At 39.3% G+C, this 18003-nt stretch overlaps 10 non-coding genes across 10 annotated transcripts; all 10 read right to left on the minus strand.

Annotated features, from left to right (window-relative positions):
- Positions 1-198: 198 nt before the first annotated feature.
- On the minus strand, positions 199-270 carry Trnaw-cca. The gene has a single exon. It is a non-coding gene; the product is annotated as a tRNA-Trp (tRNA).
- A 3934-nt stretch (positions 271-4204) lies between these two features.
- On the minus strand, positions 4205-4276 carry Trnaw-cca. Its single transcript has one exon. It is a non-coding gene; the product is annotated as a tRNA-Trp (tRNA).
- Positions 4277-5206: 930 nt separating this feature from the next.
- Trnaw-cca lies at positions 5207-5278 on the minus strand. The gene has a single exon. It is a non-coding gene; the product is annotated as a tRNA-Trp (tRNA).
- A 1931-nt stretch (positions 5279-7209) lies between these two features.
- Trnaw-cca lies at positions 7210-7281 on the minus strand. Its single transcript has one exon. It is a non-coding gene; the product is annotated as a tRNA-Trp (tRNA).
- A 1932-nt stretch (positions 7282-9213) lies between these two features.
- Trnaw-cca lies at positions 9214-9285 on the minus strand. The gene has a single exon. It is a non-coding gene; the product is annotated as a tRNA-Trp (tRNA).
- A 1932-nt stretch (positions 9286-11217) lies between these two features.
- On the minus strand, positions 11218-11289 carry Trnaw-cca. Its single transcript has one exon. It is a non-coding gene; the product is annotated as a tRNA-Trp (tRNA).
- A 932-nt stretch (positions 11290-12221) lies between these two features.
- Trnaw-cca lies at positions 12222-12293 on the minus strand. Its single transcript has one exon. It is a non-coding gene; the product is annotated as a tRNA-Trp (tRNA).
- Positions 12294-13223: 930 nt separating this feature from the next.
- Trnaw-cca lies at positions 13224-13295 on the minus strand. The gene has a single exon. It is a non-coding gene; the product is annotated as a tRNA-Trp (tRNA).
- A 930-nt stretch (positions 13296-14225) lies between these two features.
- Positions 14226-14297, minus strand: Trnaw-cca. The gene has a single exon. It is a non-coding gene; the product is annotated as a tRNA-Trp (tRNA).
- A 930-nt stretch (positions 14298-15227) lies between these two features.
- Positions 15228-15299, minus strand: Trnaw-cca. Its single transcript has one exon. It is a non-coding gene; the product is annotated as a tRNA-Trp (tRNA).
- Between the last annotated feature and the right edge of the window lie 2704 nt (positions 15300-18003).

Consider the following 18003-nt stretch of genomic DNA (forward strand, 5'->3'; position numbering starts at 1 on the left):
CCAAAAACTGTAGTCCCGTGTAGATCTAAAGTCACATTTTGATAAAAAGAAAAAAAAAACAGTTAACTAAGATTCAAATTGAATTAGGATGCATATGTGTTGAGATAACAAGATATAGAAACAATGGTGATTAATGTTATTTGAACGTTGTATCCGTTTTAAAAGCCTAAACATACCTTCACAAGAAATATTTTTGCTTGATCTCGACGTGATTTGAACACGCAACCTCCTGATCTGGAGTCAGGCGCGCTACCGTTGCGCCACGAAATCTTGATTTTCGATGTAATCACTATCGTTATATTTTGGAAACTACGGTGTCTTTTATAAAGGAATAGATTCTGATGGTAAGATTGATTATCACACGAACACATTTAGTCTTTTGAAAGAGTCAGTCAGATTAGTCAGGTTATTTTTTTATATTTCCTTGGATCTTTTGATCGCCACAAGCCTTGATTTCCGTAATGAAAGCTAACAAGCTTAGGCATGATAGTCGGCTACAATAGATGGGTTGTCGTCGTCCAATTTGTATCAAGAAGTATACGTGAGGTGCAAGCATCGATGGTTCAGTGGTAGAATGCTCGCCTGCCACGCGGGCGGCCCGGGTTCGATTCCCGGTCGACGCATTTTAATCACCATTGCCCAAGACAGATTGGTAGAATCTACTCTTTTGAGTTTAGTTTGCTGATATTCTTGCGCAGTACGTATAAGGACGGTACTTAGTGGTTAGTGGTGGTTGAAGCAATCTCTTTAAGCGGACTCTTTTTTGTTTGCCAGATTGGTTTAGATTACTTAATCTTCCTTTGATCATACCAATTGGCGAATAAACCATTTGTAGGACAGAGAGGTACAAGTTATATCCATCGCCAGACTCTGTGTTTGTATCGTGGAAACCCAAGTATAGTTATCGGTTCAAACTCGTCGTGTTCCAACTGCTGTGGTAATCGACATTCAGACGCAAATGTTCCCCTTTTTGTAAAATCACTTGGTTCTATGCTCTCCCATTCCAAAAACTGTAGTCCCGTGTAGATCTAAAGTCACATTTTGATAAAAAGAAAAAAAACAGCTGACTAAGATTCAAATTGAATCAGGATACGTGTGTGTTGAGATAACAAGATATAGAAACAATGGTGATTAATGTTATTTGAACGTTGTAACCGTTTTAAAAGCTTAAACATACCTTCACAAGAAATATTTTTGCTTGATCTCGACGTGATTTGAACACGCAACCTCCTGATCTGGAGTCAAGCGCGCTACCGTTGCGCCACGAAATCTTGATTTTCGATGTAATTACTATCGTTATATTTTGGAAACTACGGTGTCTTTTATAAAGGAATAGATTCTGATGGTAAGATTGATTATCACACGAACACATTTAGTCTTTTGAAAGAGTCAGTCAGATTAGTCAGGTTATTTTTTTATATTTCCTTGGATCTTTTGATCGCCACAAGCCTTGATTTCCGTAATGAAAGCTAACAAGCTTAGGCATGATAGTCGGCTACAATAGATGGGTTGTCGTCGTCCAATTTGTATCAAGAAGTATACGTGAGGTGCAAGTATCGTTGGTTCAGTGGTAGAATGCTCGCCTGCCACGCGGGCGGCCCGGGTTCGATTCCCGGCCGATGCATTTTTATCACCGTTGCCCAAGACACATTGGTAGAATCTACTCTATTGAGTTTAGTTTGTTGATATTCTTGCGCAGTACGCGTAAGGACGGTACTTAGTGGTTAGTAGTGGTTGAAGCAATCTCTTTAAGCGGACTCTTTTTTGTTTGCCAGATTGGTTTAGATTACTTAATCTTCCTTTGATCATACCAATTGGCGAATAAACCATTTGTAGGACAGAGAGGTACAAGTTATATCCATCGCCAGACTCTGTGTTTGTATCGTGGAAACCCAAGATAGTTATCGGTTCAAACTCGTCGTGTTCCAACTGCTGTGGTAATCGACATTTAGACGCAAATGTTCCCCCTTTTGTAAACTCACTTGGTTCTATGCTCTCCCATTCCAAAAACTCTAGTCCCGTGTAGATCTAAAGTCACATTTTGATAAAAAGAAAAAAAGCAGCTGACTACAATTCAAATTGAATTAGGATACATGTGTGTTGAGATAACAAGATATTGAACCAATGGTGATTAATGTTATTTGATCGTTGTATCTGTTCTATAAGACCAAACATACCTTCACAAGAAATATTTTTGCTTGATCTCGACGTGATTTGAACACGCAACCTCCTGATCTGGAGTCAAGCGCGCTACCGTTGCGCCACGAAATCTTGATTTTCGATGTAATTACTATCGTTATATTTTGGAAACTACGGTGTCTTTTATAAAGGAATAGATTCTGATGGTAAGATTGATTATCACACGAACACATTTAGTCTTTTGAAAGAGTCAGTCAGATTAGTCAGGTTATTTTTTTATATTTCCTTGGATCTTTTGATCGCCACAAGCCTTGATTTCCGTAATGAAAGCTAACAAGCTTAGGCATGATAGTCGGCTACAATAGATGGGTTGTCGTCGTCCAATTTGTATCAAGAAGTATACGTGAGGTGCAAGTATCGTTGGTTCAGTGGTAGAATGCTCGCCTGCCACGCGGGCGGCCCGGGTTCGATTCCCGGCCGATGCATTTTTATCACCGTTGCCCAAGACACATTGGTAGAATCTACTCTATTGAGTTTAGTTTGTTGATATTCTTGCGCAGTACGCGTAAGGACGGTACTTAGTGGTTAGTAGTGGTTGAAGCAATCTCTTTAAGCGGACTCTTTTTTGTTTGCCAGATTGGTTTAGATTACTTAATCTTCCTTTGATCATACCAATTGGCGAATAAACCATTTGTAGGACAGAGAGGTACAAGTTATATCCATCGCCAGACTCTGTGTTTGTATCGTGGAAACCCAAGATAGTTATCGGTTCAAACTCGTCGTGTTCCAACTGCTGTGGTAATCGACATTTAGACGCAAATGTTCCCCCTTTTGTAAACTCACTTGGTTCTATGCTCTCCCATTCCAAAAACTCTAGTCCCGTGTAGATCTAAAGTCACATTTTGATAAAAAGAAAAAAAAGCAGCTGACTACAATTCAAATTGAATTAGGATACATGTGTGTTGAGATAACAAGATATTGAACCAATGGTGATTAATGTTATTTGATCGTTGTATCTGTTCTATAAGACCAAACATACCTTCACAAGAAATATTTTTGCTTGATCTCGACGTGATTTAAACACGCAACCTCCTGATCTGGAGTCAGGCGCGCTACCGTTGCGCCACGAAATCTTGATTTTCGATGTAATTACTATCGTTATATTTTGGAAACTACGGTGTCTTTTATAAAGGAATAGATTCTGATGGTAAGATTGATTATCACACGAACACATTTAGTCTTTTGAAAGAGTCAGTCAGATTAGTCAGGTTATTTTTTTATATTTCCTTGGATCTTTTGATCGCCACAAGCCTTGATTTCCGTAATGAAAGCTAACAAGCTTAGGCATGATAGTCGGCTACAATAGATGGGTTGTCGTCGTCCAATTTGTATCAAGAAGTATACGTGAGGGGCAAGCATTGATGGTTCAGTGGTAGAATGCTCGCCTGCCACGCGGGCTGCCCGGGTTCGATTCCCAGTCGATGCATTTTAATCACCATTGCCCAAGACAGATTGGTAGAATCTACTCTATTGAGTTTAGTTTGCTGATATTATTGCGCAGTACGTATAAGGACGGTACTTAGTGGTTAGTGGTGGTCGAAGCAATCTCTTTGAGCGGACTCTTTTTTGTTTGCCAGATTGGTTTAGATTACTTAATCTTCCTTTGATCATACCAATTGGCGAATAAACCATTTGTAGGACAGAGAGGTACAAGTTATATCCATCGCCAGACTCTGTGTTTGTATCGTGGAAACCCAAGATAGTTATCGGTTCAAACTCGTCGTGTTCCAACTGCTGTGGTAATCGACATTCAGACGCAAATGTTCCCCCTTTTGTAAACTCACTTGGTTCTATGCTCTCCCATTCCAAATACTGTAGTCCCGTGTAGATCTAAAGTCACATTTTGATAAAAAGAAAAAAAAAAAACAGTTAACTAAGATTCAAATTGAATTAGGATGCATATGTGTTGAGATAACAAGATATAGAAACAATGGTGATTAATGTTATTTGAACGTTGTATCCGTTTTAAAAGCCTAAACATACCTTCACAAGAAATATTTTTGCTTGATCTCGACGTGATTTGAACACGCAACCTCCTGATCTGGAGTCAGGCGCGCTACCGTTGCGCCACGAAATCTTGATTTTCGATGTAATTACTATCGTTATATTTTGGAAACTACGGTGTCTTTTATAAAGGAATAGATTCTGATGGTAAGATTGATTATCACACGAACACATTTAGTCTTTTGAAAGAGTCAGTCAGATTAGTCAGGTTATTTTTTTATATTTCCTTGGATCTTTTGATCGCCACAAGCCTTGATTTCCGTAATGAAAGCTAACAAGCTTAGGCATGATAGTCGGCTACAATAGATGGGTTGTCGTCGTCCAATTTGTATCAAGAAGTATACGTGAGGTGCAAGTATCAATGGTTCAGTGGTAGAATGCTCGCCTGCCACGCGGGCGGCCCGGGTTCGATTCCCGGCCGATGCATTTTTATCACCGTTGCCCAAGACACATTGGTAGAATCTACTCTATTGAGTTTAGTTTGTTGATATTCTTGCGCAGTACGCGTAAGGACGGTACTTAGTGGTTAGTAGTGGTTGAAGCAATCTCTTTAAGCGGACTCTTTTTTGTTTGCCAGATTGGTTTAGATTACTTAATCTTCCTTTGATCATACCAATTGGCGAATAAACCATTTGTAGGACAGAGAGGTACAAGTTATATCCATCGCCAGACTCTGTGTTTGTATCGTGGAAACCCAAGATAGTTATCGGTTGAAACTCGTCGTGTTCCAACTGCTGTGGTAATCGACATTCAGACGCAAATGTTCCCCCTTTTGTAAACTCACTTGGTTCTATGCTCTCCCATTCCAAAAACTGTAGTCCCGTGTAGATCTAAAGTCACATTTTGATAAAAAGAAAAAAAAAACAGTTAACTAAGATTCAAATTGAATTAGGATGCATATGTGTTGAGATAACAAGATATAGAAACAATGGTGATTAATGTTATTTGAACATTGTATCCATTTTAAAAGCCTAAACATACCTTCACAAGAAATATTTTTGCTTGATCTCGACGTGATTTGAACACGCAACCTCCTGATCTGGAGTCAGGTGCGCTACCATTGCGCCACGAAATCTTGATTTTCGATGTAATTACTATCGTTATATTTTGGGAACTACGGTGTCTTTTATAAAGGAATAGATTCTGATGGTAAGATTGATTATCACACGAACACATTTAGTCTTTTGAAAGAGTCAGTCAGATTAGTCAGGTTATTTTTTTATATTTCCTTGGATCTTTTGATCGCCACAAGCCTTGATTTCCGTAATGAAAGCTAACAAGCTTAGGCATGATAGTCGGCTACAATAGATGGGTTGTCGTCGTGCAATTTGTATCAAGAAGTATACGTGAGGGGCAAGCATCGATGGTTCAGTGGTAGAAATCTTGCCTGCCACGCGGGCGGCCCGGGTTCGATTCCTGGTCGATGCATTTTAATCACCATTGCCCAAGACAGATTGGTAGAATCTACTCTATTGAGTTTAGTTTGCTGATATTATTGCGCAGTACGTATAAGGACGGTACTTAGTGGTTAGTGGTGGTCGAAGCAATCTCTTTGAGCGGACTCTTTTTTGTTTGCCAGATTGGTTTAGATTACTTAATCTTCCTTTGATCATACCAATTGGCGAATAAACCATTTGTAGGACAGAGAGGTACAAGTTATATCCATCGCCAGACTCTGTGTTTGTATCGTGGAAACCCAAGATAGTTATCGGTTCAAACTCGTCGTGTTCCAACTGCTGTGGTAATCGACATTTAGACGCAAATGTTCCCCCTTTTGTAAACTCACTTGGTTCTATGCTCTCCCATTCCAAAAACTCTAGTCCCGTGTAGATCTAAAGTCACATTTTGATAAAAAGAAAAAAAGCAGCTGACTACAATTCAAATTGAATTAGGATACATGTGTGTTGAGATAACAAGATATTGAACCAATGGTGATTAATGTTATTTGATCGTTGTATCTGTTCTATAAGACCAAACATACCTTCACAAGAAATATTTTTGCTTGATCTCGACGTGATTTAAACACGCAACCTCCTGATCTGGAGTCAGGCGCGCTACCGTTGCGCCACGAAATCTTGATTTTCGATGTAATTACTATCGTTATATTTTGGAAACTACGGTGTCTTTTATAAAGGAATAGATTCTGATGGTAAGATTGATTATCACACGAACACATTTAGTCTTTTGAAAGAGTCAGTCAGATTAGTCAGGTTATTTTTTTATATTTCCTTGGATCTTTTGATCGCCACAAGCCTTGATTTCCGTAATGAAAGCTAACAAGCTTAGGCATGATAGTCGGCTACAATAGATGGGTTGTCGTCGTCCAATTTGTATCAAGAAGTATACGTGAGGGGCAAGCATTGATGGTTCAGTGGTAGAATGCTCGCCTGCCACGCGGGCTGCCCGGGTTCGATTCCCAGTCGATGCATTTTAATCACCATTGCCCAAGACAGATTGGTAGAATCTACTCTATTGAGTTTAGTTTGCTGATATTATTGCGCAGTACGTATAAGGACGGTACTTAGTGGTTAGTGGTGGTCGAAGCAATCTCTTTGAGCGGACTCTTTTTTGTTTGCCAGATTGGTTTAGATTACTTAATCTTCCTTTGATCATACCAATTGGCGAATAAACCATTTGTAGGACAGAGAGGTACAAGTTATATCCATCGCCAGACTCTGTGTTTGTATCGTGGAAACCCAAGATAGTTATCGGTTCAAACTCGTCGTGTTCCAACTGCTGTGGTAATCGACATTCAGACGCAAATGTTCCCCCTTTTGTAAACTCACTTGGTTCTATGCTCTCCCATTCCAAATACTCTAGTCCCGTGTAGATCTAAAGTCACATTTTGATAAAAAGAAAAAAAAAAACAGTTAACTAAGATTCAAATTGAATTAGGATGCATATGTGTTGAGATAACAAGATATAGAAACAATGGTGATTAATGTTATTTGAACGTTGTATCCGTTTTAAAAGCCTAAACATACCTTCACAAGAAATATTTTTGCTTGATCTCGACGTGATTTGAACACGCAACCTCCTGATCTGGAGTCAGGCGCGCTACCGTTGCGCCACGAAATCTTGATTTTCGATGTAATTACTATCGTTATATTTTGGAAACTACGGTGTCTTTTATAAAGGAATAGATTCTGATGGTAAGATTGATTATCACACGAACACATTTAGTCTTTTGAAAGAGTCAGTCAGATTAGTCAGGTTATTTTTTTATATTTCCTTGGATCTTTTGATCGCCACAAGCCTTGATTTCCGTAATGAAAGCTAACAAGCTTAGGCATGATAGTCGGCTACAATAGATGGGTTGTCGTCGTCCAATTTGTATCAAGAAGTATACATGAGGTGCAAGTATCAATGGTTCAGTGGTAGAATGCTCGCCTGCCACGCGGGCGGCCCGGGTTCGATTCCCGGCCGATGCATTTTTATCACCGTTGCCCAAGACACATTGGTAGAATCTACTCTATTGAGTTTAGTTTGTTGATATTCTTGCGCAGTACGCGTAAGGACGGTACTTAGTGGTTAGTAGTGGTTGAAGCAATCTCTTTAAGCGGACTCTTTTTTGTTTGCCAGATTGGTTTAGATTACTTAATCTTCCTTTGATCATACCAATTGGCGAATAAACCATTTGTAGGACAGAGAGGTACAAGTTATATCCATCGCCAGACTCTGTGTTTGTATCGTGGAAACCCAAGATAGTTATCGGTTGAAACTCGTCGTGTTCCAACTGCTGTGGTAATCGACATTCAGACGCAAATGTTCCCCCTTTTGTAAACTCACTTGGTTCTATGCTCTCCCATTCCAAAAACTGTAGTCCCGTGTAGATCTAAAGTCACATTTTGATAAAAAGAAAAAAAAAACAGTTAACTAAGATTCAAATTGAATTAGGATGCATATGTGTTGAGATAACAAGATATAGAAACAATGGTGATTAATGTTATTTGAACATTGTATCCATTTTAAAAGCCTAAACATACCTTCACAAGAAATATTTTTGCTTGATCTCGACGTGATTTGAACACGCAACCTCCTGATCTGGAGTCAGGTGCGCTACCATTGCACCACGAAATCATGATTTTCGATGTAATTACTATCGTTATATTTTGGGAACTACGGTGTCTTTTATAAAGGAATAGATTCTGATGGTAAGATTGATTATCACACGAACACATTTAGTCTTTTGAAAGAGTCAGTCAGATTAGTCAGGTTATTTTTTTATATTTCCTTGGATCTTTTGATCGCCACAAGCCTTGATTTCCGTAATGAAAGCTAACAAGCTTAGGCATGATAGTCGGCTACAATAGATGGGTTGTCGTCGTGCAATTTGTATCAAGAAGTATACGTGAGGGGCAAGCATCGATGGTTCAGTGGTAGAAATCTTGCCTGCCACGCGGGCGGCCCGGGTTCGATTCCTGGTCGATGCATTTTAATCACCATTGCCCAAGACAGATTGGTAGAATCTACTCTATTGAGTTTAGTTTGCTGATATTATTGCGCAGTACGTATAAGGACGGTACTTAGTGGTTAGTGGTGGTCGAAGCAATCTCTTTGAGCGGACTCTTTTTTGTTTGCCAGATTGGTTTAGATTACTTAATCTTCCTTTGATCATACCAATTGGCGAATAAACCATTTGTAGGACAGAGAGGTACAAGTTATATCCATCGCCAGACTCTGTGTTTGTATCGTGGAAACCCAAGATAGTTATCGGTTCAAACTCGTCGTGTTCCAACTGCTGTGGTAATCGACATTCAGACGCAAATGTTCCCCCTTTTGTAAACTCACTTGGTTCTATGCTCTCCCATTCCAAAAACTGTAGTCCCGTGTAGATCTAAAGTCACATTTTGATAAAAAGAAAAAAAAAACAGTTAACTAAGATTCAAATTGAATTAGGATGCATATGTGTTGAGATAACAAGATATAGAAACAATGGTGATTAATGTTATTTGAACGTTGTATCCGTTTTAAAAGCCTAAACATACCTTCACAAGAAATATTTTTGCTTGATCTCGACGTGATTTGAACACGCAACCTCCTGATCTGGAGTCAGGCGCGCTACCGTTGCGCCACGAAATCTTGATTTTCGATGTAATCACTATCGTTATATTTTGGAAACTACGGTGTCTTTTATAAAGGAATAGATTCTGATGGTAAGATTGATTATCACACGAACACATTTAGTCTTTTGAAAGAGTCAGTCAGATTAGTCAGGTTATTTTTTTATATTTCCTTGGATCTTTTGATCGCCACAAGCCTTGATTTCCGTAATGAAAGCTAACAAGCTTAGGCATGATAGTCGGCTACAATAGATGGGTTGTCGTCGTGCAATTTGTATCAAGAAGTATACGTGAGGGGCAAGCATTGATGGTTCAGTGGTAGAATGCTCGCCTGCCACGCGGGCGGCCCGGGTTCGATTCCCGGTCGATGCATTTTAATCACCATTGCCCAAGACAGATTGGTAGAATCTACTCTATTGAGTTTAGTTTGCTGAGATTATTGCGCAGTACGTATAAGGACGGTACTTAGTGGTTAGTGGTGGTCGAAGCAATCTCTTTGAGCGGACTCTTTTTTGTTTGCCAGATTGGTTTAGATTACTTAATCTTCCTTTGATCATACCAATTGGCGAATAAACCATTTGTAGGACAGAGAGGTACAAGTTATATCCATCGCCAGACTCTGTGTTTGTATCGTGGAAACCCAAGATAGTTATCGGTTCAAACTCGTCGTGTTCCAACTGCTGTGGTAATCGACATTCAGACGCAAATGTTCCCCCTTTTGTAAACTCACTTGGTTCTATGCTCTCCCATTCCAAAAACTCTAGTCCCGTGTAGATCTAAAGTCACATTTTGATAAAAAGAAAAAAAAACAGTTAACTAAGATTCAAATTGAATTAGGATGCATATGTGTTGAGATAACAAGATATAGAAACAATGGTGATTAATGTTATTTGAACATTGTATCCGTTTTAAAAGCCTAAACATACCTTCACAAGAAATATTTTTGCTTGATCTCGACGTGAATTGAACACGCAACCTCCTGATCTAGAGTCAGGTGCGCTACCATTGCGCCACGAAATCTTGATTTTCGATGTAATTACTATCGTTATATTTTGGGAACTACGGTGTCTTTTATAAAGGAATAGATTCTGATGGTAAGATTGATTATCACACGAACACATTTAGTCTTTTGAAAGAGTCAGTCAGATTAGTCAGGTTATTTTTTTATATTTCCTTGGATCTTTTGATCGCCACAAGCCTTGATTTCCGTAATGAAAGCTAACAAGCTTGGGCATGATAGTCGGCTACAATAGATGGGTTGTCGTCGTGCAATTTGTATCAAGAAGTATACGTGAGGGGCAAGCATTGATGGTTCAGTGGTAGAATGCTCGCCTGCCACGCGGGCGGCCCGGGTTCGATTCCTGGTCGATGCATTTTAATCACCATTGCCCAAGACAGATTGGTAGAATCTACTCTATTGAGTTTAGTTTGCTGATATTATTGCGCAGTACGTATAAGGACGGTACTTAGTGGTTAGTGGTGGTCGAAGCAATCTCTTTGAGCGGACTCTTTTTTGTTTGCCAGATTGGTTTAGATTACTTAATCTTCCTTTGATCATACCAATTGGCGAATAAACCATTTGTAGGACAGAGAGGTACAAGTTATATCCATCGCCAGACTCTGTGTTTGTATCGTGGAAACCCAAGATAGTTATCGGTTCAAACTCGTCGTGTTCCAACTGCTGTGGTAATCGACATTCAGACGCAAATGTTCCCCCTTTTGTAAACTCACTTGGTTCTATGCTCTCCCATTCCAAAAACTGTAGTCCCGTGTAGATCTAAAGTCACATTTTGATAAAAAGAAAAAAAAAAACAGTTAACTAAGATTCAAATTGAATTAGGATGCATATGTGTTGAGATAACAAGATATAGAAACAATGGTGATTAATGTTATTTGAACATTGTATCCGTTTTAAAAGCCTAAACATACCTTCACAAGAAATATTTTTGCTTGATCTCGACGTGATTTGAACACGCAACCTCCTGATCTGGAGTCAGGTGCGCTACCATTGCGCCACGAAATCTTGATTTTCGATGTAATTACTATCGTTATATTTTGGGAACTACGGTGTCTTTTATAAAGGAATAGATTCTGATGGTAAGATTGATTATCACACGAACACATTTAGTCTTTTGAAAGAGTCAGTCAGATTAGTCAGGTTATTTTTTTATATTTCCTTGGATCTTTTGATCGCCACAAGCCTTGATTTCCGTAATGAAAGCTAACAAGCTTAGGCATGATAGTCGGCTACAATAGATGGGTTGTCGTCGTGCAATTTGTATCAAGAAGTATACGTGAGGGGCAAGCATCGATGGTTCAGTGGTAGAAATCTTGCCTGCCACGCGGGCGGCCCGGGTTCGATTCCTGGTCGATGCATTTTAATCACCATTGCCCAAGACAGATTGGTAGAATCTACTCTATTGAGTTTAGTTTGCTGATATTATTGCGCAGTACGTATAAGGACGGTACTTAGTGGTTAGTGGTGGTCGAAGCAATCTCTTTGAGCGGACTCTTTTTTGTTTGCCAGATTGGTTTAGATTACTTAATCTTCCTTTGATCATACCAATTGGCGAATAAACCATTTGTAGGACAGAGAGGTACAAGTTATATCCATCGCCAGACTCTGTGTTTGTATCGTGGAAACCCAAGATAGTTATCGGTTCAAACTCGTCGTGTTCCAACTGCTGTGGTAATCGACTTTCAGACGCAAATGTTCCCCCTTTTGTAAACTCACTTGGTTCTATGCTCTCCCATTCCAAAAACTGTAGTCCCGTGTAGATCTAAAGTCACATTTTGATAAAAAGAAAAAAAAAAAACAGTTAACTAAGATTCAAATTGAATTAGGATGCATATGTGTTGAGATAACAAGATATAGAAACAATGGTGATTAATGTTATTTGAACATTGTATCCGTTTTAAAAGCCTAAACATACCTTCACAAGAAATATTTTTGCTTGATCTCGACGTGATTTGAACACGCAACCTCCTGATCTGGAGTCAGGTGCGCTACCATTGCGCCACGAAATCTTGATTTTCGATGTAATTACTATCGTTATATTTTGGGAACTACGGTGTCTTTTATAAAGGAATAGATTCTGATGGTAAGATTGATTATCACACGAACACATTTAGTCTTTTGAAAGAGTCAGTCAGATTAGTCAGGTTATTTTTTTATATTTCCTTGGATCTTTTGATCGCCACAAGCCTTGATTTCCGTAATGAAAGCTAACAAGCTTAGGCATGATAGTCGGCTACAATAGATGGGTTGTCGTCGTGCAATTTGTATCAAGAAGTATACGTGAGGGGCAAGCATCGATGGTTCAGTGGTAGAAATCTCGCCTGTCACGCGGGCGGCCCGGGTTCGATTCCTGGTCGATGCATTTTAATCACCATTGCCCAAGACAGATTGGTAGAATCTACTCTATTGAGTTTAGTTTGCTGATATTATTGCGCAGTACGTATAAGGACGGTACTTAGTGGTTAGTGGTGGTCGAAGCAATCTCTTTGAGCGGACTCTTTTTTGTTTGCCAGATTGGTTTAGATTACTTAATCTTCCTTTGATCATACCAATTGGCGAATAAACCATTTGTAGGACAGAGAGGTACAAGTTATATCCATCGCCAGACTCTGTGTTTGTATCGTGGAAACCCAAGATAGTTATCGGTTCAAACTCGTCGTGTTCCAACTGCTGTGGTAATCGACATTCAGACGCAAATGTTCCCCCTTTTGTAAACTCACTTGGTTCTATGCTCTCCCATTCCAAAAACTGTAGTCCCGTGTAGATCTAAAGTCACATTTTGATAAAAAGAAAAAAAAAACAGTTAACTAAGATTCAAATTGAATTAGGATGCATATGTGTTGAGATAACAAGATATAGAAACAATGGTGATTAATGTTATTTGAACGTTGTATCCGTTTTAAAAGCCTAAACATACCTTCACAAGAAATATTTTTGCTTGATCTCGACGTGATTTGAACACGCAACCTCCTGATCTGGAGTCAGGCGCGCTACCATTGCGCCACGAAATCTTGCTTTTCGATGTAATTACTATCGTTATATTTTGGGAACTACGGTGTCTTTTATAAAGGAATAGATTCTGATGGTAAGATTGATTATCACACGAACACATTTAGTCTTTTGAAAGAGTCAGTCAGATTAGTCAGGTTATTTTTTTATATTTCCTTGGATCTTTTGATCGCCACAAGCCTTGATTTCCGTAATGAAAGCTAACAAGCTTAGGCATGATAGTCGGCTACAATAGATGGGTTGTCGTCGTGCAATTTGTATCAAGAAGTATACGTGAGGGGCAAGCATCGATGGTTCAGTGGTAGAAATCTTGCCTGCCACGCGGGCGGCCCGGGTTCGATTCCTGGTCGATGCATTTTAATCACCATTGCCCAAGACAGATTGGTAGAATCTACTCTATTGAGTTTAGTTTGCTGATATTATTGCGCAGTACGTATAAGGACGGTACTTAGTGGTTAGTGGTGGTTGAAGCAATCTCCTTAAGCGGACTCTTTTTTGTTTGCCAGATTGGTTTAGATTACTTAATCTTCCTTTGATCATACCAATTGGCGAATAAACCATTTGTAGGACAGAGAGGTACAAGTTATATCCATCGCCAGACTCTGTGTTTGTATCGTGGAAACCCAAGATAGTTATCGGTTCAAACTCGTCGTGTTCCAACTGCTGTGGTAATCGACATTCAGACGCAAATGTTCCCCCTTTTGTAAACTCACTTGGTTCTATGCTCTCCCATTCCAAAAACTGTAGTCCCGTGTAGATCTAAAGTCACATTTTGATAAAAAGAAAAAAAAAACAGTTAACTAAGATTCAAATTGAATTAGGATGCATATGTGTTGAGATAACAAGATATAGAAACAATGGTGATTAATGTTATTTGAACGTTGTATCCGTTTTAAAAGCCTAAACATACCTTCACAAGAAATATTTTTGCTTGATCTCGACGTGATTTGAACACGCAACCTCCTGATCTGGAGTCAGGCGCGCTACCGTTGCGCCACGAAATCTTGATTTTCGATGTAATTACTATCGTTATATTTTGGAAACTACGTTGTCTTTTATAAAGGAATAGATTCTGATGGTAAGATTGATTATCACACGAACACATTTAGTCTTTTGAAAGAGTCAGTCAGATTAGTCAGGTTATTTTTTTATATTTCCTTGGATCTTTTGATCGCCACAAGCCTTGATTTCCGTAATGAAAGCTAACAAGCTTAGGCATGATAGTCGGCTACAATAGATGGGTTGTCGTCGTGCAATTTGTATCAAGAAGTATACGTGAGGGGCAAGCATTGATGGTTCAGTGGTAGAATGCTCGCCTGCCACGCGGGCGGCCCGGGTTCGATTCACGGTCGATGCATTTTAATCACTATTGCCCAAGACAGATTGGTAGAATCTACTCTGTTGAGTTTAGTTTGCTGATATTATTGCGCAGTACGTATAAGGACGGTACTTAGTGGTTAGTGGTGGTCGAAGCAATCTCTTTGAGCGGACTCTTTTTTGTTTGCCAGATTGGTTTAGATTACTTAATCTTCCTTTGATCATACCAATTGGCGAATAAACCATTTGTAGGACAGAGAGGTACAAGTTATATCCATCGCCAGACTCTGTGTTTGTATCGTGGAAACCCAAGATAGTTATCGGTTCAAACTCGTCGTGTTCCAACTGCTGTGGTAATCGACATTCAGACGCAAATGTTCCCCCTTTTGTAAACTCACTTGGTTCTATGCTCTCCCATTCCAAAAACTGTAGTCCCGTGTAGATCTAAAGTCACATTTTGATAAAAAGAAAAAAAAAACAGTTAACTAAGATTCAAATTGAATTAGGATGCATATGTGTTGAGATAACAAGATATAGAAACAATGGTGATTAATGTTATTTGAACGTTGTATCCGTTTTAAAAGCCTAAACATACCTTCACAAGAAATATTTTTGCTTGATCTCGACGTGATTTGAACACGCAACCTCCTGATCTGGAGTCAGGCGCGCTACCATTGCGCCACGAAATCTTGATTTTCGATGTAATTACTATCGTTATATTTTGGGAACTACGGTGTCTTTTATAAAGGAATAGATTCTGATGGTAAGATTGATTATCACACGAACACATTTAGTCTTTTGAAAGAGTCAGTCAGATTAGTCAGGTTATTTTTTTATATTTCCTTGGATCTTTTGATCGCCACAAGCCTTGATTTCCGTAATGAAAGCTAACAAGCTTAGGCATGATAGTCGGCTACAATAGATGGGTTGTCGTCGTGCAATTTGTATCAAGAAGTATACGTGAGGGGCAAGCATCGATGGTTCAGTGGTAGAAATCTTGCCTGCCACGCGGGCGGCCCTGGTTCGATTCCTGGTCGATGCATTTTAATCACCATTGCCCAAGACAGATTGGTAGAATCTACTCTATTGAGTTTAGTTTGCTGATATTCTTGCGCAGTACGTATAAGGACGGTACTTAGTGGTTAGTGGTGGTTGAAGCAATCTCCTTAAGCGGACTCTTTTTTGTTTGCCAGATTGGTTTAGATTACTTAATCTTCCTTTGATCATACCAATTGGCGAATAAACCATTTGTAGGACAGAGAGGTACAAGTTATATCCATCGCCAGACTCTGTGTTTGTATCGTGGAAACCCAAGATAGTTATCGGTTCAAACTCGTCGTGTTCCAACTGCTGTGGTAATCGACATTCAGACGCAAATGTTCCCCCTTTTGTAAACTCACTTGGTTCTATGCTCTCCCATTCCAAAAACTGTAGTCCCGTGTAGATCTAAAGTCACATTTTGATAAAAAGAAAAAAAAACAGTTAACTAAGATTCAAATTGAATTAGGATGCATATGTGTTGAGATAACAAGATATAGAAACAATGGTGATTAATGTTATTTGAACGTTGTATCCGTTTTAAAAGCCTAAACATACCTTCACAAGAAATATTTTTGCTAGATCTCGACGTGATTTGAACACGCAACCTCCTGATCTGGAGTCAGGCGCGCTACCGTTGCGCCACGAAATCTTGATTTTCGATGTAATTACTATCTCTGTTTTTTGGGAACTACGGTGTCTTTTATAAAGGAATAGATTCTGATGGTAAGATTGATTATCACACGAACACATTTAGTCTTTTGAAAGAATCAGTCAGATTAGTCAGGTTATTTTTTTATATTTCCTTGGATCTTTTGATCGCCACAAGCCTTGATTTCCGTAATGAAAGCTAACAAGCTTAGGCATGATAGTCGGCTAAAATAGATGGGTTGTCGTCGTCCAATTTGTATCAAGAAGTATACGTAAGGTGGAAGCATCGATGGTTCAGTGTTAGAATGCTCGCCTGCCACGCGGGCGGCCCGGGTTCGATTCCCGGTCGATGCATTTTAATCGCCATTGCCCAAGACAGATTGGTAGAATCTACTCTATTGAGTTTAGTTTGCTGATATTCTTGCGCAGTACGTCTAAGGACGGTACTTAGTGGTTAGTGGTGGTTGAAGCAATCTCTTTGAGCGGACTCTTTTTTGTTTGCCAGATTGGTTTAGATTACTTAATCTTCCTTTGATCATACCAATTGGCGAATAAACCATTTGTAGGACAGAGAGGTACAAGTTATATCCATCGCCAGACTCTGTGTTTTTATCGTGGAAACACAAGTATAATTATCGGTTCAAACTCGTCGTGTTCCAACTGCTGTGGTAATCGACATTCAGACGCAAATGTTCCCCCTTTTGTAAACTCACTTGGTTCTATGCTCTCCCATTCTAAAAACTGTAGTCCCGTGTAGATCTAAAGTCACATTTTGATAAAAAGAAAAAAAAAACAGCTGACTAAGATTCAAATTGAATTAGGATACATGTGTGTTGAGATAACAAGATATAGAAACAATGGTGATTAACGTTATTTGATCGTTGTATCCGTTTTAAAAGCCTAAACATACCTTCACAAGAAATATTTTTGCTAGATCTCGACGTGATTTGAACACGCAACCTCCTGATCTGGAGTCAGGCGCGCTACCGTTGCGCCACGAAATCTTGATTTTCGATGTAATTACTATCTTTATATTTTGGGAACTACGGTGTCTTTTATAAAGGAATAGATTCTGATGGTAAGATTGATTATCACACGAACACATTTAGTCTTTTGAAAGAGTCAGTCAGATTAGTCAGGTTATTTTTTTATATTTCCTTGGATCTTTTGATCGCCACAAGCCTTGATTTCCGTAATGAAAGCTAACAAGCTTAGGCATGATAGTCGGCTACAATAGATGGGTTGTTGTCGTGCAATTTGTATCAAGAAGTATACGTGAGGTGCAAGCATTGATGGTTCAGTGGTAGAATGCTCGCCTGCCACGCGGGCGGCCCGGGTACGATTCCCGGTCGATGCATTTTAATCACCATTGCCCAAGACAGATTGGTAGAATCTACTCTATTGAGTTTAGTTTGCTGATATTATTGCGCAGTACGTATAAGGACGGTACTTAGTGGTTAGTGGTGGTTGAAGCAATCTCCTTAAGCGGACTCTTTTTTGTTTGCCAGATTGGTTTAGATTACTTAATCTTCCTTTGATCATACCAATTGGCGAATAAACCATTTGTAGGACAGAGAGGTACAAGTTATATCCATCGCCAGACTCTGTGTTTGTATCGTGGAAACCCAAGATAGTTATCGGTTCAAACTCGTCGTGTTCCAACTGCTGTGGTAATCGACATTCAGACGCAAATGTTCCCCTTTT

The sequence above is a fragment of the Daphnia pulex genome, chromosome 10, assembly GCF_021134715.1.
Source record: "Daphnia pulex isolate KAP4 chromosome 10, ASM2113471v1".
NCBI classification, from domain to species: domain Eukaryota; kingdom Metazoa; phylum Arthropoda; class Branchiopoda; order Diplostraca; family Daphniidae; genus Daphnia; species Daphnia pulex.